The sequence below is a fragment of the Saimiri boliviensis genome, chromosome 2 (genome assembly GCF_048565385.1).
Source record: "Saimiri boliviensis isolate mSaiBol1 chromosome 2, mSaiBol1.pri, whole genome shotgun sequence".
Taxonomy (NCBI): Eukaryota; Metazoa; Chordata; class Mammalia; order Primates; family Cebidae; genus Saimiri; species Saimiri boliviensis.
In genome coordinates this window covers 87575823-87601050 of record NC_133450.1, presented here as the reverse complement: position 1 = coordinate 87601050, position 25228 = coordinate 87575823, and the positions used below count along the sequence as shown (strand labels likewise).

Genomic DNA, 25228 nt, shown 5'->3' with positions numbered 1-25228 from the left:
TGGCCATCTTGGATCATCTCCCCCCCCCCCCCGCCGTTTTTTTTGAGATGGAGTCTTGCTCTGTTGCCCAGTCTGGACTGCAATGGCATTATCTTGGCTCACTGCCACCTCTGCCTCCTGGGTTCGAGCAATTCTCCTGCTTCAGCCTCCCAAGTAACTGGGACTATAGGTATGTGCCACCATGCCCAGCTAATTTTTTACATTTTTAGTAGAGATGGGGTTTCACTGTGTTAGCCAGGATGGTTTCCATCTCCTGACCTTGTGATCCTTCTGCCTTGGCCTCCCAAAGTGCTGGGATTACAGGTGTGAGCCACCATGCCTGGCCAACAAACTTTTTCTTAAGTATTTTATTATTCCTGAATAGAAACAAACTTGCCTAAAATGTCTGTCATGTCTTGTGGCTGTATACCCTTTACCTTTAAAAAATACGTATATTTGGCAACACGATTGATTGGCAAGTCCTTCATTATTTTGTGTTTTTATATCCTAATAAGCATAAGAAAAGCAGTGGAAATTATGACCATGATTGAAAAACTATAAAGCACCTTATAGGAAGTTAAATTTCTTTTAATATTGTATTGGGCCATTATTCTTATATCTGAAAAGTAGTTTGAATTCTGCTGGTTATCATCATGTTTTGGACTATTGAAATTCTTATGCTTTTCTGGCCCTATTTTTGCTTCTTAATTATCAAAATAACATAACTGAACATCTACAAAAAGGGCCAAACTTTAGAAAATTTATAGCTTTTAATTTTCATATTGTTTATATTTATGCTATGTGAACACCCTGCATTTTAGAGTTTGTATATGACTTAGGGGAATAACTCCAGTGTCTTCCCCTTTACATAATTGTATTTAATGATAAAAAGAAAATCATGATGTCGTGATGCATGTGGTCCTCTTGTGTTGTTTGTTATCAATTAAAAAATAAACTAGATTTTCTAATTCCCCAGTTCCTTGAAGGTTTATTTTAAAAAGTGACCTGGAATTTTTTTTAACATTTTTCAAAAATGTTGCATTGTTTACAAGATGAGTATTAAGGTGATACAATTAGAATGAAAAGTGTTTTGCTTTGAGGTTCTCTTGAGAAAGAAGGTGAGACAGACAGACACCTTGGGATATAGCATGGAACATGTATATTATCTGCAAAGCTGATTTGATATTAATGTATTCTACTAATCAAGTTTATTTTCTCTGTTGACTGAAGTTAACTTTAATCCTTTAATTTGCAAATACTACAGTTCTAAAAATTACATTTCCAAGTTGATTGTTGGTGGTTATGCTACATGATGTCATTGTAAACTCACTTCTGAGCAGATTATTTACCATTGCTCTAGAAGGTAGAATTAACCCCAAATTATCTTTCTTGCAAAATTAGTAGAAATGCTGGTTGCTATTAAACCTGATCAGCTGGTATGACAGCAGGGTACTTGTAAAAAAATTACTTAATATCTCTTTGTTTACTGTCTTCACTGAGGTGAATGTATTTAATGTAATTATTCAGCTGCTAACCAGCCACTGATGTTAACTATCTCTGCTTAAAGAAATTACATTTTAAACAAAATCTGTATTATACCAAAAGTTTTATTTTCCTCTTTTTAATAACTCTGTTTTGTGTTTATATCTAGAAAAGCAATTTAATGAAGAAGTGTTGTGCTATTTAAGCCCATAGGTATTATTATACAGAGAAAATCTCATCATTCTTGCATCTTCAGAAAGGGTGGCATTGTGTCAAATTTAAATTTTGGATTTTTAATCAGCCACTAATTTACAGGACAATTTGGGGACAATTTACAAGTGCCTCAATTTACCTTTTCAACAGCAATAAAAATTTAGTGGGACCCCTGTGTATTTAGTAAAATACGAACATGAAAACAGTGACTGAACAAACAGATAAAAACAGTGACTGAACTATAAATTTCTATTCTATTTTTATATAAAAAGTTACTCCAAGCCAGAAATGGGCAAAATATATAAATATAATGCCCTTAGGTAAACATTTAGTGCCTGTTGATTTCAAGGGAAGCCATGCAAATGTATGTGAGTAGAATTTGATTCTGAGTCTCTTCAGTTGGCTCAACAATTTAGGTTTTCAGTTATATTTCTATCTTGCTATATCCCCCTAACAGCTCCCAGAATGAATGTATTTTATGTCTTGAATCATCAGCCAGTCTTAAAACTGCTCTTTCTTTCTCTACATAAATATTCCCATGTAACTGGTTGCCTCACAATCTTGTTTAACCATCCAGAAAACCTTGCATCCAAGGACTATTCGTATTTCTTGGTTCTGATATATGACTTTAAACTGAAAAAGAATCTTTTTTCAAAAATACACTGCTCCCCAAGCATCACTCTAAGGAGCAGAATGTAGCTGGGTTGGCTATTATTTGGGGGTTTGGAAAAGCAGCTTAACAATAAACCTGGAGAGTTTAACTTCTATCTCCAATATACTAAGGTTGAACCTTTGCTCCACTGCTATTTTGATGGAAGGGTTTGTGCTGTTTCCTGCATTTATTTGAGTTGCCAGACTACTTAAATGATTTTAAAATATCTTAAGTAGAACAATTCACTACTGTATAATAATTTTGTAGTTATTTACGTTGCTACTTATTCGGAATTAGAAGCAGTATATTTTTTTGTTTCACAACACATTTCTATACCCAGCACAATTTCCAGTTTATAGTAGGTGCTCAAAAAATACTTGTTGAGTAGATGAATATCAGCTGTCTCTGCATTCTTTTGATTTCTTGCTCATTATACTTGCATAACCGTGAGTTCCAGGTGTCACACGATTGTGTTCCACCTTCTACTTTAAAAATATCAAAATAGTACCTTCATTGAAGGTCCAACCAGAAAGAAGGAATCACTCTTATTAAATCAGAGGAAATTTATTCAGTGCAAAGAACTGGTTACACAGGTGCAGAAGGAGCTGAGAAGATGAAAAGAACACAAGAAGGCAACCCAGAGATCAGCAGTAGCAGGAAGCTATACCCCTAGACTGGAGGGACAAAAGGAGGAGGTGGTGTGGAGGAAGTGGTGTTACCACAGCTCAGAGGCTGGGGGACTCCTGGTGGAAGGTTAAACCACAGAAGACCATTCTGATAGACACCGATGCTAAAGAGGTGATGCAAAACGTGATACCCGACAGGCACCAGAAGGTGAGAAGGGAAGAGGTCCTCTGGCTTCTCTCTTCCTTCTACCCTTCTATTTCTTATTAGCCAAACTCTGTAAATTGCCCGTTGACATGGGAGCATAGGGAAGGCAGCCCGCTCTCCTCCCCAGCCTCCTAGACTAAGCAGAGCGGGGAAGGACAAAGAATAGATCTGACAGCAAACAGGCCGTGGTCTGATCCACTACCAAAGGAAGATATTTGGGAATAATAATAATAGTAATATTTGGGAATGATATATTTGACAATTTTGTGCTTTCCATTCCCCTCTGACATGTCCCTCCCTGCCAGTCCCTCTGCCAAGTAACTCCTATCCCACTGTAGCCTCACCAGTGACACTTCACCAGCATCCTTTGATCCTGAGAGCCCTTCATGAGGCACAATCCAAGATCAAGCAGCTGGCCCTGTACTTTACATGCTGCTCAATCACCCAGTACAGAGCTCATCCTGAACTCATCCACTGGCCTTGCAGCTGATTTCACTCCCAGAGGCGGTGGATGATTCTCCTGAGTCCCTAGAGAGGAGAGCAATGTGATCTTGGTGACCTAGGCGTACTTCCAAGCTGTGAGTGGTGGTGTGATTAGGGCAGCCTCTGCATCACCACGATTCTACGCTTACATTTTTCTTTTTCTTTTACTTTTTTTTTTTTTCTTTTTTCTTTTTTTTTTGAGACGGAGTTTCACTCTTGTTACCCAGGCTGGAGTGCAATGGCGCGATCTCGGCTCACCGCAACCTCCGCCTCCTGGGTTCAGGCAATTCTCCTGCCTCAGCCTCCTGAGTAGCTGGGATTACAGGCACGCGCCGCCATGCCCAGCTAATTTGTTTGTATTTTTAGTAGAGACGGGGTTTCACCATGTTGACCAGGTTGGTCTCGATCTCTCGACCTTGTGATCCACCCGCCTCGGCCTCCCAAAGTGCTGGGATTACAGGCTTGAGCCACCGCGCCCGGCCCTTTTTTTTTGGAGACAGAGTCTCACTCTGTTGCTCGCTAGAGTGCAGTGCAACGATCTCAGCTCACTGCAACCTCTGTCTCCCAGGTTCAAGCGATTCTCCTGACTCAATTTTGTGAGTAGCTGGGATTACAGGCGCATGCCACCATGCCCAGCTAATTTTTGCATTTTTAGTTGATACAGGGTTTTGCCATATTGGCCAGGCTGGTCCCAAACTCCTGACCTCATGATTCGCCTGCCTCGGCTTCCCAAAGTGCTGAGATTACAGGCATGAGCCACTGCGCCTGGCCTCTACACTTATATTTTTCAATGAAGTTTTTTTTCCTTTGGCAATTACTGTTCTTCACATTTTATGCTTCATTCATGAAAATTTAATTTGCATGGCAATATACAGACAACCTACAAAATAAGACATCTTATTGCTATTATTCAAAAATTTTTTCATTAGGCATCTGCTTTGATTTCTACAAGGTAAGAACACCTTAATTTCCCTCATCACATCTGTCTGCTTACTAGTATGCATGTTTTCCCCTTTGTCAGCAGTTGGCTACCAGATGAAGTTGAGATAGATGATTGTCAGCTTCCCTTACAGTTGTTTATGATGAGGTTTGGATGAAAGACTTACAGCAGATACTCTCAATGAGAAGAGGCCTGCACTCTCTACAGTTCATTGAACCCATATGGATCAGAACAGCTGGAAGGATGGATTTGCTACCTGAGGCCAGCAATTGTGTCGCCAACCATGACTCCCACTTGCTGACCCTCGTGTAATGCATTGCAGTTGAGGGAACGTTGATCACTCCTTTCCATTTTGTGATGGATGAAGCTGTTTAAAACTGATGGTCTTGGAAACCACTGGTGAGTTTCCACATCTCACAGATGCAAGTGAGGCAGATAGTCAATAAATAATGCCACGTTCTAGAGAAACGTAGACTGCCCTCCACCGTTGGGCTAAATGGTCCTGCCAACGAGCAAGTGTGACATTAACTTAGACCTGGAATGGGAAGGCATCTAGAAGAAACTATTTCTTGATAGTACTGTTATAAGAAATACATGCTTCTTCCTGGGCCTGTGTTTAAGATTGCCTTATGACTGTTGCTTGATTCCAGGGTGGGGCTGAACTGCCTGCACTACCTAGGTGCTAATCTGTGGTTAGCAGAGTGATAGCAAAACTTAAGAGCGCAGAGCTTTACTGAATTAGATGCATTCATTCAGGCTGCAGTTGTGGGTGCCACTTCATGGAAAGCAATTTCTTTAGTTGTGCAAAGCCTGGTGAGGCATTCACACAAGAGTCATCTGGAAAAACTGCCATGATTGACACTGTTACACTTTGACATCATTCACAAACTCTCCTGGCACTGAGTTCATTTTCTCAAGCAACCTTTCCATTTCAGCTGTGCTTTACAAGTAGTCTTATCTCCAAATAGCATACAAGGCAGACAAACCAAAACCAATGGGGCATCCTGGTTACGCCCTAGTTAATATTTACAAGTATGTTTTTCATTATACAAATTAATCAGTTGGCGACAAGTTTAAAGAAATGAATAAAATCAGTTAAGGAGTTTTTAGCTGGAAAAAGGTCAGCTGTAGTCCCTGTATTTGGCTGCATTCAGTTGTTTGGAAAGAAGAGAGGCTTGAGCATTTCCTCAGGTATTCTTTAATATAGTTTTCCAGTTGTTTGGTGTGGCGGCATCTTTCCCAAAGAAGATGGCAAAGATTTGTTTTGTTTTGTTTTTGTTTGTATTTTATTCTTTTTTGCTGTTTTGTATAATGTCTAGTACGTAGTACAATGCAGGGGATATGCTTAACATTCATTTAAAAACCTATAGTTTTCTGCTTATCCTAATATATTTGGTAAATTAATTAAAGAGGTATCTGTAAAGATGGGGTTCAGTGTATCACAAGTACAGTGGCATCCTGTGAAACAATGGTTCAGTTGATTTACGTGTCCATACAGTAGGGTCACTAGTAAATCCCCATGACTGTGTGATCATGATGCCTTTTACTAAAAAAGCATTTATTGTGACTTCCAATATGTGCGTGTGCCTTAAAGAGAAGTGGTAGAGGCTATGGCTGTATTGAATATATATAAAGGAAAGAAAACTCAAAATGTTTAAGGAGGAAGGGTAGTTGAATTTACTGGTAATACATTTATGATCTGAAGTTGTGTTGTGATATTTGGCTATTACTCCACCTCACTAAATGTGCAGATTAGAGCAGTAAAGAGCTCCTAAGAAAAGGATGGTTTGGAATAATTCTGTTCCAGATGGTGGCGTGGATATCAGATAGCTTTAAAATACTAACACCCAGTATGGTGGTTCATGCCTGTTATCCCAGCACTTTGGGAGGGTAAGGCAGGCAGATTGCTTGAGCCCAAGAGTTCAAGACCAGCCTGGGCAACATGGTGAAACTCCCTCTCTATAAAAAATACAAAAATTAGCCAGGTGTGGTGGCGTGCGCCTGTAGTCCCAGCTACGTAGGAGGCTGAGGTGGGAGGATCACCTGCATCTGGGAGGTCAAGCCTGCAGTGAGCTGTGATCAGATCATTGCACTCCAGCCTGGGTAACAAAGTGAGGGCCAGGCACGGTGGCTCAAGCCTGTAATCCCAGCACTTTGGGAGGCCGGCGCTGGTGGATCATGAGGTCAGGAGATCAAGGCCATACTGGTTAACGTGGTGAAACCCTGTCTCTACTAAAAATACAAAAAAATCAGCTGGGCATGGTGGCACGTGCCTGTAGTCCTAGCTATTTGGGAGGCTGAGGCAGGAGAATTGCTTGAACCCAGGAGGCAGAGATTGTAGTGAGCCGAGATTGTGCCACTGCAGTCCAGCCTGGGCGACAGAGTGAGACTCCGTTTCAAAAAAGAAAACAAACAGAGTGAGACCCTGTCTCAAAAATAAATAAAATAAAAATTCTAGGAGAAGCTGATTTAAATAGAAAATTCTCAAATAAAGAATAAACTAATGTCGATTAAAATCTGTACTGTCCCCATTTTTATAAATTGTTACTGTATGTTAGTAATTTAATATTAGATTTACTTTAAGCTGCTTTCAATCTTGGGGTGATTATGTCTTTGCTTGGCTTTGAAATACTGAGTTAGTCTTTCCAGTGAACCTCTGAATTGTCATAGACAAGGTGTGAATTCTCCTATACTGGATCTACAATTTTCCATTAAATATTTCAGTAATAGCGCACTGTATACATCTCCTGTGATTGCCGTAACAAATTACTGCAGCTTGGTAACTAAAACAACAGACTACCTAAAACCAACAGAAATGTATTATCTCACAGTTCCTGAGGTCTGAAATCAGTATCACTAGGCTGAAATCAAGGTACCAATAGGGCTGGGCTACCCTCCAGAATCTCTGCAGGGGAATCCATTTCTTGCCTTTTCTGTCTTTGGATGGCTGTTAATTCTTGACTGGTGGCCGTATCACTTTATTGTTTGCCTTGAAGATTACATTACCTTCTCCTCTTGTATCTGTCAAATGTCCCTCCACCTCCCTCTTAGAGGCTATGATGCCATTGCATTTAGAGCCCAGGTAAGATAACCCAGAACAGTCTCCCTATTTTAAGATCCTCCGTTTAATCACATCCCCAAAGTCATTCTTTGCCATGTAAGAAAATATTCATAGGTTCCAGGGATTTGAAGGCAGCTATCTTTGGAGGGGGGTGACATTAGTCGGACAATTTGAATTATTTATTAATTGGGCATAGCACTTCCATTTAAAATCCTTTTTTTCTCAGCACTTATAAGACATTTTTCTACTACTTTCAATTGTTTGTTATGTTTAAGGAGTCACTGCTGTTTTAATCGCCATTTTTTAGTAAGTAATCTCTTGCACCATGCCTGCAAACATATATGCACATCCTGGAAACTTAAAAGCATTTTCTTTTTTCTCAAACGTCTCCAGGATTTGTCTGTGTATTATGGTCCTCCCTGCTCCCACTAGTTCTGCAGATATTTAATATGCCTTTTTAATATAATTATCTAAATCTCTCTTCACTTCCTAGAAATCGTTAATATGTCTTTCTTTGTTCCCCTCCATTCTCTCTGCTATCCCTTGCTAGAACTGTTATGAGAAATATTTTGGATATCAAATGTGTTTGGCGGCTTTTGTGAGACTGGTTCTTTGGTTTTTTTCTCTACATGTTAGAGAGATTATTATAAACTATAGTCACCCTGCTGATCTATCAAACACTAAAATCTTACTTCCTCTGTAAAACTGTATATTTTACTTATTAGTCAACATCTCTTCATCTCCCTCTCCCCCTTACTCTTCCCAGCCTTAACCACCAATCTGCTTTCTATGATTATGAGATTCACTTCTTTTTAGCTCTCATATATAAGTGAAAGCATATGATATTTGTGTTACTGTGCTTGGCTTATTTCACTTAACATAATGACCTCCAGTTTTATCTATGTTGCTGCACATGATAGGATTTCATTCTCTTTTGTGGCTGAATAATACTCTATTGCGCATATATATATATAAATTTTCTTTATCCTTTCATCCATTGGTGGACACTTAGGTTGATTTCATATCCTGACAATTGTGAATGGTGTTGCAATAAACATGGGAATGCAGATAGCTCTTCAATATCCTGATTTTATATATATTTATAGAGATATATATATATATACCCAATAGAGGACTTGCTGCATCATATAGTAGTTCTATTTTTAATTTTTTGAAGAGCCTCCGTAGTGTTTTCCAGCCATTAGTTTGGCTACTTCTTTACATTCCCATCACCGGTATAAGAAGTTTCCTGTTTCAAATTGGGAGGATCCTGATTGCCCTAATAACAAGTAGGTTTTCTAGTTTTGGGCGGTTTTTCTGTACATATCTGCAGACTGGGTATGCTATTAAGAGTTTGAAGATTACCGATGGCAGTGAGGAGCTGAGCCACTGGATTTTCACAACATAGGTGAGTGGAACACTGGATGCAGGACTTAAAGCAGGCGTCCCCAAGGCCCACAGGCCGCATGCGGCCCCCTGAGGCCATTTATCCAGCCCCCCGTCGCACTTCAGGAAGGGGCACCTCTTTCATTGGTGGTCAGCGAGAGGAGCACAGTATGTGGCAGCCCTCCAATGGTCTGAGGGACAGTGAACTGGCCCCCTGTGTAAAAAGTTTGGGGGCGCCTGACTTAAAGCTTTGTCTTTTTGGGATATAGTCAAACAATGAGAAACTCTGAGCTAAATTGAAAATGCCTTCCACCAGAGAATAAGCCCCATGGGCACTGGGAATGACCATATCTCACATTTATCTTGGATCTTCCAGAATTCCAGCAGAATTATACCCTTGGATCAAAATCGACTAGATTTACCATGGCCTTATAGGCCATGGAATGATCTATTGCATTTTTTCGGTTGACTGGGTTTGATTTGTTTTCTTATCTCATTGTTTTCTCTGTCACATTTGGAAGTCACCCATGCCATTTTCTATTCTTTTATTGATTGTCCTAAAAATTTTAAGATGCATATTTAAGTCTAAAGGTAATTAATATCTTAACCCATGTATACCTAGTGTTCCCCAATGGAATGCTAAGCTTGTGGGAGTTACTTATATCTTACTGCTCTGGTTTTTCACACAAAAAATTTGCAACCTCTGGCATAAATGGGTTAACTACCTTTCTAGGTAATACATGGACAGTTTGATCAGACTGCTGCCTTTCAATGTTGTAATATTCCTGCTCTGAATTTAGATGTTCTTTTTAACCCCATTAAATAGATATTATTATTTTGGTATGGATAAACAACTATACAGTTTACCAGTATTTTGGATCGTATTTTTTTCTTTCATCTCAGACCCTTTTTCTTAGAAAATTTTCCTTCTTCCTGAAGAATGTCTTTTAGAAGTTTCTTTAGTAAAAGTTTGTTGGTGGTAAACTCTCACCATTTCCGTTTCTATTTTTAAAATAAAATGTTTAATTTGGCCTCATCCTTAAAAGATAAAGATAATTTTAAAATTTAAAAGATAGCTTTGTTGGGTATAGAATTGTAGGCTAATACTTACTTTTTGCTCAGCTCTTTGAGATTATAGTAATTCACCATCTCTCGGCTGTTCATCTAGTTGTTATTCTTTGGAGGTGCTTTGGCTTTTCTCTCTTGCTGCCTGTAAGATTGTTTTCATTTTATTTTTGGTGCTCTGATGTTTTACCACAATTCTAGGATTTATTTAATCATTTTCACGAGTTTGGTAGTTGCTATACTTTTTATATCTGTGAATCTTTCATCCATTCTTTAAAATTCTCAGACATTATTTTTGTTGCCTTCTTTTTATTCTATTTCTATTCTTCTGGGACTTTAATTAGACATATGTTAGCCCTTTTCATTTTACCTTCTCTTAAATTCTCTAATATTTTTCTTCTCCTTGTCTCTGTGTTGCTTTCTGAGTAACTCTGAGTGATTGATACTCCAGTGCACTACTTCTTTCTCCAGCTGTGTTCAATATGCTGGTTAATTCTGAATTTGTTCTTTCTTCAGATTTTATTTTTAAAATCAACTTTATTGAGGCATAATTTACATAAAATTTCCCCATAGTAAGTCTAAAATTTGATGATTTTTTTTCTTCTTCCTTAAAGGAAGTCATATCAGTCATTAATATTTCTTCCCCTGTGAAGTTCATTGTTCTAATTTCCATTATTCAAAGGTGGGGGGTTCTGTCCTTAATGACACCCAAAACTATGCTATTACCAGGTGGCATCAACAGCATCCTCAGCACTTGTTTCAAAGATGAAGAGATTGTGCTTTAAAAAAAAAAGGATCATATGAAAAAATTTATCTTAGCGATTTCTGTTAAGAGGGAAAAAACCATGATTTTAACTTACCACTGATTTTTACTAAACTTTAAACTTTAGTTCAGGCAGCAGCATCACAATTTCCTTCCCCAGTTACTAAAATCCAGATTGTTTCAAATCCCCCAAAGGGAAGTCCAAAACATTATGCTGTAGAATTCCTATGCCTCAGCTTCTGTGGCATTTCTCTGCGAAAAGGCCAGGATGACTGCAACATTCCTACTTCACTCTTGGAACTATATGCATTACGCTTTTCCATGTATTCTTGGACAAGTTCTGGTACCACGTAGCAAATACTCTGGCCCCTTCTGAGGGCTCTCCAGATTTTTGTGGATGAGATGTCATTAGTAATCCATTCCTTCATCATATGAATGTTGCTCCAGTGTTTCCACAGCACAACAGATTCATAGATGAATTTCTGAGCATCATTTCCAGCCCGGCTAATACATATGAGCCCAAAGTCTGCCACGATTTGGATGATATCTTCGCTCTTCCACAAATTGGGAACAACAAAGGTCTGCAGTAAGTCTGATCCACACGGCAGCTTGACCTTGACCTTTGGCACAGCTTTTATTTTGGTTTCTAGGGATTTCTTTTGACTAGAATCTTGTGTTTGTTCAATCCACTTTCTTTTCCATCCAGGCCTTTCTAGTGTCAGGGAGTTCTGCTAGTGATCACAGTTACTAAGGCCTCCGGTTTCTCTTGATAGTGTCTTAACAGTCTCTATCCAGTGCTGCTGAAGATTTTCCAGGCATCAACTTCAACCCATTTGGAATCCTTGGTAGCAGGTTCTGCCATGATGACCCAGTGATGGAGAGAAACGAGTCCTTTCTTCTTACGCGCATCGCCAGCAGGAGATACTATGCCTTTGACAACTCTGTGTCTTTCTGTTCCATTAACGTAGTTCTTGGCCAGCTCAAACAACCTGAAGTGTGTATTGGTGATAGGATTAAAGGAACCGCAGGCAAGGAGAACTGCTTTAGTTTTCTCTGAATTTTCTATGGTAAGAGCCTGAAGTTGTTGATCTAAATGGAAAACTGACATCTCTCTTGTAGTTCCACATGGCTGGGGAGGCCTCGGGAAACTTGCTGTCATGGTGGAAGGTGAAAGGGAAGGAAGGCACATCTTAGACGACAGCAGGTGAGAGACACCCAATTTGACGGTTTTTGACAAATATATTTACCTGTGCAATTGCTACCCAAAATAAGAATATTAAGCATTTTCACAACCACAGAAGTTTTCTCTTGCCTCCTTGGATCTGTTCTCCACCTGCCCTAATCTTGATCCCTGACAACTGCTAATCTGCTTTCTGTAACTATTGCTTACCTTTTTCCATTTTAGGATTTTTATACAAATGATTTTATATAAAATAAAATTTTATATTATACACCTTTAGGAATCATATAATATGTTCTTTTTTGTGCTGAACGTCCTTTACTTAGCAAAATGTTTTTAAGATTCATACATGGTGTTATGTGTATCAGCTGTTTTTACCATTTTATTTTTGAGTACTAGTCTACTCAGTGGATATACCACATGTTGATAGTCCCCTTTCCTATTGGGTTGCTTCTAGATTTTTGGCTCTTGTAACTGAAGCAATTATGAACCTTGGTGTATGGGTCTTTGTGTGGATATATGTTTTTATTTTTCTATATAAATACCTAGAAGTTGGATTTCCAGTTTGTGTGATAAATATATGTTTAACTTCAAAAGAAAATGCCAAACTCTTTGCTAATATCACTTTACATGTTAATTACCATCAGAAATGTATAAGAATTCTGGTTGCTCTATATCCTCATCAATACTTAGTATGGTTAGTCTTTTTAGTTTTAATCCTTCTAGCAAGTATGTAGTTGTATATCATTGTGGGGTTTTCTGTCTCTCTCTCTCTCTCTCTCTCTTTCTCTCTCTCTCTCTTTTTTCCTCCCTCCCTCCCTCCCTCCCTCTCTCTCTCTCTCTCTTTCTCTCCCCCCCCTCCCTCCCGTCCTTCCTTCCTTCCTTCCTTCCTTCTTTCCTTCTTCCTTCCTTTTCAGAATCTTGCTCTGTGGCACAGGCTGGGATGCAGTGGCATAATCATAGCTCACTGCAGCCTTGACTCCTGGGCTAAAGCGAGCCTCCTGCCTCAGTCTTCTGAGTAGCCGAGAGTACAGGTTTACATCACCATGCCTGGCTAATTTTTTAAATTTTGTAGAGAGTGGGTTTTGCTCTATTTTCCAGGCTTGTCTCAAACTCCTGGCTTTAAGCAATCCTCCCACTAAGCAGTCCTCCCACCCCAGCTCCCCAAAGTGCTGGGATTACAGGTGTGAGCCACTGTGCCTAGTCTCATTGTGGTTTTAATTTGCATTTTCCTAATAAAAGTGTTGAAGAATATTTTTTATGTGTTTAATGGCTATTCACTTATCTTCTTTGGTAAAATCTCTTTTCAAGTCTTTTGACCATTAAGTTTTTTAAAATTTTATGTTGATAAGAATACTTAACATGATAGGCTCTCATATTAAATTAAAATTTAAAATTATTCAATTTTTAACAAGTAAATTAAAATTTTTTTGAGACAGACAGGGTCTCACTTTATTGCCCATACTGGGGTGCAAGGGCATAATCACAGCTCACTGCAGCCTTGGCCTCCCAGGCTGTGATCCTCTGACCCCAATCTCCTAAGGAGCTATGACTACAGGCATGCACTACCACACTAGGGTAATTTAAAATATTTTTTTCTAGAGATAGGGCCTCGCTATGTTTTCGAGACTGGTCTCAAACTCCCAGGTTCAAGTGATTCTCCCACCTCAGCCCCTCAGGGTGATAGGATTACGGGTGTGAGCCAATGTTCCCAGCCTTAACAAAGTGTTTAAAGTGTATAATATATTGTTGTTGATTATAGTTACAGATTTCTCCAGCTTGTTCATTTTGTTTAACTGACTTTATGCCCATTGATTAGTAACATCCCATTTCCCCTATCCCCAGCCTCTGGCAACTACTGTTTCACTCTGTGAGTCTATGAATTTACTGTTTTAGGCACCTCATATAAGTGAAATCATGCAGTATTTGTCTTTCTGTGACTGGCTCATTTTATTTAGCATAGTGGTCTTAGAGTATGTCCATGTCAACATATATTGCAGAATTTTCTTTTTGTAAGGTTGTGTATTATTTCATTGTATCCATATACCATATTTTCTTTATCCGTTCATCTGTTGATAGACATTTAGGTTGTTTCCACATCTTGCCTGTTGTGAGTAGTGCTGCAGTGAACACAGGAGTGCTAATATCTCTTTGGAGTACTGATTTTAATTATTCAGATAAATATCTAGCAGTGGGATCACAGGATCATATGATAGTTCTATTTTTAATTTTTTGAGGTACCTCTATATTGGTTTTCATAGCAACTGGATCATTTTACATTCCCACCCAAGGTGTGCAGGTGTTCCGGAAGCTCCACATTCTTGCCAATACATTATGACATACGTAAGATGAGATCTTATATTTGTTTGTTTGTTTCTGAGATGGAGTCTCACTCTGTCATCCAGGCTGGAGTGCAGTGGTGCAGTCTCAGCTCACTGCAACCTCCATCTCCTAGGCTCAAGCAATTCTCCTGCCTCAGCCTCCTGAGTAGCTGGGATTACAGGCATGCACCACCATGCCCGGCTAACTTTTGTGTTTTTTTTTGTAGAAACAGGGTTTCGCCACGTTGCGCAGGCTGATGTTGAACTCCTGACCTCAGGTGATCCACCCATCTTGGTCTCCACAACTGCTGGGATTATAGGTATGAGCCACAGCACCCAGCCTCATTGTGGTTTTTATTTGCTTTTACCTGATGGCTGGTGATGTGGAGCATTTTTTAATATACCTGTTAGCCATTGGCATAATATGTTGGTATAATATGTCTTTTCTAGAGATATGCCTATTCAATTTCTTAGCTCATTTTAAAATCAGCCTAGTAGTTTTACTTTTATTGAGTTGGAGGAGTTCCTTATATATTTTAGAGACTAATTTTTTATCAGATACAGGTTTGCAAATATTTTCTCCCATTCTATAGTCACCTTTTCACTTTGTTGATTGTTTTCTTTGCTGGATGTTTAAAAACTTTCAGTTTTATGTAGTCCCATTTTATTTTTGCTTTGTTTTCTATGTGTTTGGTGTTTTATCCATGAATTTATTGCCAAGACCAATGCCGTAAAGATTTTCCACCCACGTTTTCTTCTGTTAACTTTTTAGGTTCAGGTCTTACTTTCAAGTTTCTAATCTATTTTGAGCTGATCTTTGTGTATGGTATAAGATAAAGGTCTAATTTTATTCTTTTGCATGTATCTATCCAATGTTCCCAACACTGTTTGTTGAAGAGATTATTATTTCCCCATTGTGTATTCTTCGCACTGTTGTCAAAGATCAGTTTATTGTACATTGCCTTAGTCTGTTGTGTGTTGCTATATGACAATACGCAAGGCTAGGTAATTTATAAAGAAAAGAGTTTTATTTGGTTCATGATTCTTGTGGCTGAAAAGTCTTAGAGCATGGCACCAGCATCTGTTCTGCTTCTGGTAATGGCCTTGTGCTGCAGGAAACATAATAGAAGCAGAAGGGGAAGCAGGCATGCCAAAAGGGCAAGACATGAGAGGCAACCTCACTTTATAACAATCCACTCTCAAGGTTATTAATCCAGTCCCATAAAAGCAAGAACTCACTACAACAAGAAGGGCAGAGCCTCCAGGACCCAAATGCCTGCCATCATGTTCCATTTCCAAAATTTGCTTTATTAGGAATTAAGAGTCCAACATGAGTTTTGGTATAGACACTCAAATCATAGCATATATGCATGAATTTATTTTCAAGCTCTCTGTTCTATTAGTTTATATATCTGCCTTTATGCAAGTACCATACAGTTGTGATTGTTGTAGCTTTGTGGTATACTTGGAAATTGGAAAGAACTTTGTTCTTCTTTCTCAAGATTGATTTGACTATTTGTCATTTCATTGTTTCATCTGAATCATAGGATTATTTTCCGATTTTTGTAAAAAATAACATTGGGATTTTGATAGCGATTACACTAAACCTATAGATTGCCTTGGGTACTGTGGATGTTTTAACAACATTGAGTCTTCTAATCCATGAACATGGATTGGTTTTCCATTTGTTTATGTCTTCTTTAATTTCATCAATGTTTTGTAATTTTCAGTATACAAGTCTTCCACTTCCTTACTTAGGTTTATTCCTTAATATTTTATTATTTTTCTTGATATAAGTGGGATTGTTTCCTTATTTTCTTTTCAGGTAACTTGTTGTTAGTTAATAGAAATGTAATTAATTTTTGTATGCTGATTATGTATCCTGCAAATTTACTGAATTAATTTATTAGGTCTAACAGTTTTTTAAATGAAGTTTTTAGAATTGTTTATATGTAAGATCATGACATCTGCAAAGACTGACAATTTTACTTGTTCCTTTCCAATTTGGATGCCTTTTATTTCTTTTTTTTTGCCTAATTCCTCTGGCTAAGGCTTCCAATACTATGTTGAATAGAAGTGGCAAGAATGGGCATCCTTTCTTTGTATTTTATCTTAGAGGAAAAGCTTTCAATTCAGTTTTTCACCCTTGTGCTTGATGTTAGCTACGGGCTTTTCACATACGGTTGCTCTGTGTTGAGGTACTTTCTCCTCCTGGTTTGTTCAGAGTTTTTATCATGAAAAAGTGTTGAATTTTGTCAAACACTTTTTCTGCATCTGTTGAGACACTTAAGTGATTTTAATCACATTAATTGATTTTTATGTTTTCCACTCTTGCATTCCCAGGATAAATTCCATTTGGTCATGGTAAATGATCCTTTTAACATGCTGTTTGATTCAGTTTGCAGGTATTTTGTTGAAGATATTTGCATTTGTATTCATTAGGATATTAGCCTACAGTTTTCTTTTCTTATAGTGTCTTTGACTTTGGTATCCGCATAATGCCGTGCTCATAAAACAAATTTAAAAGTAGTTCTTCTTCAATTTTTTTGATGACTTTGGAAAGATTAGCATTTATTCTTTAAATATTTGGTAGAATTAGCCAGTGAAACCATCGTGTCCTGAGCTTTTCTTTATTTGGAAGTTTTTTTAGCTATTGATTCAGTCTCCACACTAGTTATTAGTCAGTCGAGACTTTTTAATTCTTCATGATTTGGTCCGGATGTATGTTTCCAGAAATTTATCCATTTCTTCTAGTTATCCAATTTGTGGTACGTAATTGTTCAGGGTGGTCTCTTAGAATCCTTTGTATTTCTGTAGCACCATTTTTTTTTTCTTTTTTCTTTTCTTTTCTTCTTCTTTTTTTTTTTTTTTTTTTTAGACAAAGTCTTGCTCTGTTGCTCAAGCTGGAGCGCAGTGGCATGATCTTGACTTACTATATCTTCTGCCTCCAGGCTTCAAGTGATTCTCTCACCTCAGCCTCCCAAGTAGCTGGGATTATAGGCATGTGCTACCACACCAGGCTAATTTTTGTATTCTTAGTTGAGACAGGGTTTTGCCATGTTGGCGAGGTTGGTCTCAAACTTTTGACCTTAGGTGATCCACCCACTGTGGCCTCCCAAAATGCTGTGATTTACAGGCATAAGCCACCCCACCTGACCTCCAGTTTTAATGTGTTCTCTTTCATTTTATTTATTTGTGTTTTTCACTTTTTTCTTAATTAGTTCAGTTAAGGGTTTGTCAATTTTATCTTTTCAGAAAACCAACTTTTAGTTTGTTGTTTTCTTTTTATTGTCTAATTTATTTCTGCTCTTATGTTATTGCCTTCCTTCTGCTAACTTTGGACTTAGTTTATTCTTCTTTTACTAGATCCTTGAGATGTAAAGTCAGGTTGTTTATTTGATATCTTTCTTCTTCTTTAATTTAGGTGTTAATCACAATAAAGTTCCCTCTTAGTATTGTATTAGTTGATTAGTATTTATTCCTTGATTTTACTATATCGCCTAAGTTTTGATATGTTGTGGTTTTGTTTTCATTTGTCTTGAGATATTTTCCAATTTCCTTTCTGATTTCTTCTTTGGCCTAATGGCTGTTCAATACTGTTCAATGGTTGTTTAACACAGTTGTTTAATATAGCTGTGAATTTTTCAGTTTTCCTTCTGCTTTTAACTTTCTTTCCATGTGGTCAGTAAAGATATTCGGTATGATTTCAATTTTCTTAAATTTATTATCACTCCTTTTCACCTAATATGTAATTTATTATGGAGAAAGTTTTATGTGTGCTTGAGAATAATGTGTATTTTGCTGTAAAATATTCTATATGTATCTGGCAGGTCAGTGTGGTCAATAGTGTTGTTCAAGTCCTCTGCTGTGTTTTTCATCTTCTGTCTAGGTTTTCTAACCATTATTGACAGTAAGGTATTGAAGTTGCCTACTATTGCTGTTTTGCTATGTATTTCTCCTTTCAGATCTGTCGATGTTTGTTTTATATGTTTGGGTGCTTTGATGTTGAGTGCATGTATATTTATAATACTTATATCTTCTTAGTGGATTTTTCCCTTTTATTATTATATAACATCCTTGTCTCTTATGACAGTTTTTGACTTAGAGTCTATTTTGTCTGATATAAATACTACTATCTCTGCTCTTACAGTTACCATTTCTATGAAATATCTTTTTCTATTTCTTCATTCTCAGCCTATGTGTATACCTGAATCTCAAGTGAGTTTCTGTAGACAGCACATAGTTGGGTCTTCTTTTTTACCCATTTAACTAGTCTATGTCCTTTGATTGGGGATTTTAAGTCATTTACATTTAAAGTAATTATTCATAGGAAAGGATTTACTATTGCCATTTTATAAATTGTTTTCTTCTAGACTTGCAGTTCCTTTGTCTTCTCCTCTCTTGTTATCATCCTCTGTGTTTGTTGATTTTTTTTTTTTTTTTGGTACTGATATGCTTTTATTTCTCTCCTTTTTGTTTTGTGTACCTCCTACAGGTTTTTTTTTTCATTCTTGTTATTTTGAAGCATACATAAAATACCTTATACAGTCTATTTTATACTGATAATAGCTTCAGTTCAATGGCAGACAGGAACTCTACACTTTAATCCCCACATGCTTTATGTTATTTTTGTCACAATTTACGTCTATTCATATCACATATCTTTTAACATCTTTTAAAGTTATAGTTATTTTTAATACTTTTGTCTTTTCACTTTTATATTAGAATGAAAAATGATTTACCCATAGCCATTACAGTAATATAGTATTCTTTGTTTATCTGTATGTTTATCTTTACCAATAAATTTTATGCTTTCTTGGACTATTATTTTGCTTTTTGGCATTCTTTCATTTCAACCTAAAGAACGCCCTTTAGATTTTTTTCTAAGTAGGTCTAATGGTGATAAAGTTTTTCCACTTTTATCTGAGCAAATCTTTTATTTTTTCTTATTTTTGAAGGACAGTTTACCAGTTATAATATTCTTGATAGGCAGTTCTTTTGTTTCAGCACTTTGAATACATCATCCCATTGTTTTCTGGACTGCAAAGTTTCTCCTGAAAATACTGTTGATAGTCTTATGGGAATTCTCTTATATGTGACAAGTCACTTTTCTCTTGCCACATTCACAATTCTCTGTCTGTCTTTGACTTTTGACAGTTTGACTGTAATGTCTATCAGTGTGGATTTCTTTAGGTTCTTCTTATTTGGTGTCCTTTGGGTCTCCTAGAACTGAATACTTGTTTCTTTCTCCAAATAGGGAAAATTCCACCATTATTCCTTTGAATAACTTTTCTGGTTTTTTTCTTTTTCTCAACTTTTTTGGAGACTCCTGTAATGTGTATATTGGCCCACTTGATGGTGTCCCATAAGTCTATAAGCTTTCTTCACTCTTTTTCATTCTTTTTCCTTTTTGTTTCTCTGACTGAGTTTTTCCAGTGACTTGTGTTCAAGTTTTCTTCTTCATCTAATCTAATCCACTAGTAAATTTTTATTTCAGTTATGTTCCTGAGCTCTATGATTTTCACTGGGTACTTTTAAAATATTTTTTATCTCTTTGTTGAAATTCTCACGTTCATGCATTATGTTCTTGATGTTGGTGAGCATCTTTATAACAGGTAATTCTCTGTCAGATAAATCCTATGATTCTGTTTCAGTAGGGTTGATTTCTGGGAATTTGTCTTCTTCCTTTGTTTGGAACATCTTTGCCAGTTTCTTTGTTTTCCTTGACTCTCTGTGTTGATGTCTGTACACTAGATAGGTAAAACAGGCAACTATGGGTTTTTTTTTTTCCTTTTTGTTCTATGCTGAGAGCAAGAAGGCATCTACCAGTTTACACCACCATCTCTATTCTTCCTTGAGTTCTCTACACTGTGCTGGACCCATGAATGTTCCAAGACTGGAAAGACAGATGCCAGTTCTTTAGGTAGCACTGGAGAAGCTGGGGTGCTGGAGACGTGGAACAACTTCTTCACATTCTAGGGAGTACCTGAGAGTTGAGATTTTTGTCTCCTTACTCTATACTGAGCAAGAAAAAGGGTCTGTGTTGTCTACTGGCCCATGCTGCCATCTCTGTTCCCCTCAAGCAGCTAGATTGTGCTGATTCCAGCAAAGCTCAAGTTTGGCAAAACAGAAACCAGCCATCTGGGGTACCCTCTCAAAAAAATTGGGGCACTGGCGATGTGAACCAACCCTTTTCCTTCCCTGAAAGAAGCTCAAAGTTAGGGGGTCTTTTCCTTATTGTAGGCCACTGTGTCAGGGTTAGGGATTCTGGTGAGGAGATGTCTTAAATCTTTATCAGTTTCAATGAGTCTGATTTTGCATTAATCCATGGTGCAAGAGCCTTTCGGTTACATTTTAGGTTTCTTACAAAGGGAAATTATCTGTGAATTATTGCCAAATTGGAGTGTTTGTCAGGGGAAGGAGGGTCCAAGGCATCCTACTCTGCCACCTTGCTGATGTTCCTTTTGACCACTTTTAAATGAAGTTATGTATATTCATATTATTGAATTGCAATCATTCTTTATATTTCTGGATAAAAGGTTTTTTTAATCACACATATATGTTGTTTATGATTTGAAGTTAGATTTGAGGATCAGATTTTTGTTTTTGTTTTTACCTTTAGATATCCAAATATTCCAGCATGACTTTTTTTTTTTTTTTTTTTTTAGACGGAGTTTCGCTCTTGTTACCCAGGCTGGAGTGCAATGGCGCGATCTCGGCTCACCGCAACCTCCGCCTCCTGGGCTCAGGCAATTCTCCTGCCTCAGGCTCCTGAGTAGCTGGGATTACAGGCACGTGCCACCATGCCCAGCTAATTTTTTTGTATTTTTAGTAGAGACGGGGTTTCACCATGTTGACCAGGATGGTCTCGATCTCTCGACCTTGTGATCCACCCGCCTCAGCCTCCCAAAGTGCTGGGATTACAGGCTTGAGCCACCGCGCCCGGCCCCAGCATGACTTTTTGATGAGACTGCCTTTTCCCCATTGAATAACTTTGGCATGTTTGTTGAAAATAAATTTGCCTTATGTATCTATACCTATATCCACCTCTAAACTGAGCTATGTAACCCTTCTTATGACAGTGCATTATCTTCATTAGTGTGTCTTTAGAGTAAGTTTTGAAACCAGGTATGGTAGCCACCTCTTATCCTAGGGGACATGTTCCAAGACCCCTAGTGAATGCCTGAAACTGCAGATAGTACTGAACCCTATATACACCATGTTTTTTCTTATACTTACTTCACGACGATAAAGTTTAATTTCTAATTTAGGCACAGTAAGAGATTGACAATAATTACTAATAATAAAATAGAACAATTATGATAATATAAAGTAATATTCATGTAAATGCTCTTTCTCACTCTCCCTCAAAATATCTTATTAAACTGCACTCACCTATTTTTAGACTGTGACTGAACCATGGGTAACTGAAACTGGAAACGGAAACCACAGATAAGGAGGAACTACTATAAAGACTTCACTTTGTTCTTTTTCAAAACTGTTTTGGCTATTCCAGGCGCTTTGAATGTCCATGTACATTTGAGAATAAGCTTGTCAGTTTCTATAAAGTTGCTTGTTCAGATTTAGATTGAAATTGCATTTTATCTGTAAATCAATTTGGCGATGATTGATATCTTAACAATACTGAAGCCTGCCATCTATGAACATGGTTTATCTCTCCTTTTATTCAGATCTTTTAAAGTCCCTGTTAGGAACATTTTGTGGTTTTTAACAAACAAGTCCTGTACATATTTATCTCAAGTATTTAATAGATTTTTTTGAGGTGCTAAAGTAAATAGTACATTTCAAATTCAGTTTTTATTGTTTATAGCTAGAATGTAGAATTGCAATGGGTTTTTCTATATTGACCTTGTTTCATGTGACCTTGATAAACTCAATTATTTGATCTAGTAGCACTTAATAGAGTGTAGTATTATGGGTCTAATGTTCATAACAACCTAAAACTTAAGTGCCTCAAAACAATTTCATTATCTCAGTTTTTATAGTTCAAGAGTCTGGTTGTAGCTCAGCTAGAATCTCTGGCTTCAAGTTTCTCATAAGGCTGAAATCAAGGTATTGACCAGTGCTGTTGTCATCTCGAGGCTTTATTGGAGATAGTCTGCCAGTATAATGTTGAACAGAAATGGTCGGAGCAGATATATTGAATCCCACCTGATATTGAAAGTAATTCAGTCTGTCATCATTAGTATGATGTTGGTAGTGGGATCTTTTGCAGGTTGCCTTTATCAGGCTTGATTCAACATGTTGGAAAGCTAAATATTAAGAGTAAAATTTTAGAAAGACATCTTTCCCTGTGAGACTAAGATAAAGGTTCACAATCTTCTTTCTAAGACTGATGGCCCTGCTATGTTTAGGAATTGAACATTTTCAGAGTTTAGAATGATAATACAGTTCTCATAATATTTATTCTTATTCTTAACACTGTTATTATTGTTCTCCCTGCATTTCTGTCAGATGAAGCCTCTGCTTTGTGTGTTTGGATTTCAGTGGTTTTCTTAGTTCGCCTCTACGTTTTCCTCCTCCTTATTTCTCCTTAGTCTCCCAATATTTGGCTGAAATACTGGGCAAAATTTATACTGATTCAGTATGTTTTGCTTCTTTTCTTAAATTCTTTTACTCACAGCCCACTTATTATCAGGCTGTACAAAGCTCCTCTCTTCTCCCCACACCTCAACCAAAGCACAACTGCTCTAGTATGTTGAGATTTGCTGCCAGATTGCTTTCCAGAGTGGTCTTTCTACACATCATTACCACCTGTAATGCACAAGGGTTCCTGAGTATCCACACCACCACTGGCACCAAGCATCAGTTCATTCTATTGTTGGCCTACACAGTGGGTAAAAAGTAGCATAACCTTGTTGTTCTGACTTGCGTCTCCTACTGACTTTAAGTCTGTTTATAGCATATTCACTTTCTATAGCTAAATGTTAAGTCATGCTGATCCTACAGTACAGTGTATTTTGCTTATGATCAATACTACCCAGCAGTAAGAAACCAGGCTTTCTGCCACCATGCTCAGTGTTCTACATAACAGATGTTTTGTTGTAGAAGAAAAGAGGCGAGAACTGAATTCACAGATGGTTCTCCTTCTCCCTACTCAAGTTCCTCTCCACACACAGGCAAACTCCCAACAGACCCCGGTGTGTGGTGCTCCCCTCCCTGTGTCCATGTTTTCTAATTTTTCAACACCCGCCTATGAGTGAGAACATGCGGTGTTTGATTTTCTGCTCTTGTGTCAGTTTGCTGAGAATGATGGTTTCCAGGTTCATCCATGTCCCTACAAAGGACACGAACTCATCATTTTTGATGGCTGCATAATGTTCCATTGTGTATATGTGCCACATTTGTATTTTTTTAAATTTTTCTTTGCCAATATCGATATGGGGTACTTGTCAATTTTATTGATTCATAAATCTCTTGTTATTGTTACTAGTTTTTTTTTTCCTTTGTCCTATATTTTGTATTTTCCCCAGTTTCTAAGACAGAACTTGTTTGGTTTCAGACAGAGCTGGTTACAAGGTTTTATCTACCACTCTGTCTATCTGTTTCTGGTTAAGCAATCTAAAGGAGGACAGTATCAGTGTGACAATTAATTTCATTGTCCCAAATATTTGGCCAAACACTCTTCTAGATGTGTCTGATTGGACGATTCTGGATGAGACGAACATCTCAGTTGGTAGACTGAATAACACAGATCGCCTCTCTAATGTAGGTGGGCCTCATCCAACCAATTGAAGGCCTTAATAGAACAAAATGTTGAGTAAGAGAAAAGTCCTCCTGTCTGACCGCTTGAGCTGGTACTTTGGTTTTCTTTAGCCTTCAGACTTGAACTGAAACGTCAATTCTTCTTAGATTTTGAGTTGCTAGCTTTTGGACCTGAACTTACACTGTTGACTCTCCTGATTCTCAAGTCTTTGGACTCAGATGAGAACTACACGTTGGATCTCCTGTGTCTCCAACTCACTGACTTGGGGCTTCTCAGCCTCCAATCATGTGAGTCAATTCCTTATAGTCCCTATATGTGTGTGTGTGTGTGTGTGTGTGTGTGTGTGTGTGTGTGTGTGTGTGTCTATATATATAAAAGAAGTCAATGTATGTGAAGATTTAGCTTAGTTCCTGTCACATAATAAGTATTGAATAAAGGTTAAATAATGTTAACTTTACTGAATTATTTTTGCCCTTCAGAAATTTTATGTAGTCTCATTAATCTTTTCCTTTATTATTTTATTAAGATTTTTTTCTGTTATTTTGTTTAGTACCTCTACTTCTTGCATTAAAAAACTGAAAGCATCTGGAAATTTATTTATATGTGTATAACTTGAGATTTAATATTTTCTGCCAAATGAAGAATCAATTATTTCCATGCTTTTATTAAATAATCTATTTTTACAGTGTTCTGTAAAAGCACCATTGTCAAGGAAGTCTTCTAGGTCAAGGGAAAACATTTCTGCTCTAAGGATTATCAATCGTGTGTCTGTGTACTGGCATAGAAGCATATTCTAGATAAGCTGTTTCATGTTTCTTGTGCTAACAAAGTGAGGGAAAGGAAATGAAGACATACATATTCCTATTTTTCTTGTTCACACACCTGCCTGTATAAAATGCAAGATGATAAATCTAATTGGTGCCCTAAAAGCCATTTAGTAGTTAAACATAATCCAGGCAAACAATGGCAGGGAAAGATATTGATTTTGTGTCACACAAATGTAGGTGGAACATCTAAGCCTTAAATAATGCTCCCAGGGCACTTTTTGGTGTGATCAGGCAAGGCTGTATTTAATGATGTGAGAAAACTCGTTTCTCTGAGGTCAATGGTATGTGCTTAACCTTTAGGCATTTGCGTGGCTGGCT

General features: G+C 37.6%; 1 long non-coding RNA gene and 1 pseudogene across 1 annotated transcript in view; one reads left to right on the top strand and one right to left on the bottom strand.

Annotated features, from left to right (window-relative positions):
• Positions 1 to 25228, top strand: part of LOC141583612 (uncharacterized) — a 442534-nt gene that overhangs the window by 373910 nt on the left and 43396 nt on the right. The window lies entirely within an intron of this gene.
• Positions 11081 to 11963, bottom strand: LOC101046939 (nicotinamide/nicotinic acid mononucleotide adenylyltransferase 1 pseudogene; annotated as a pseudogene).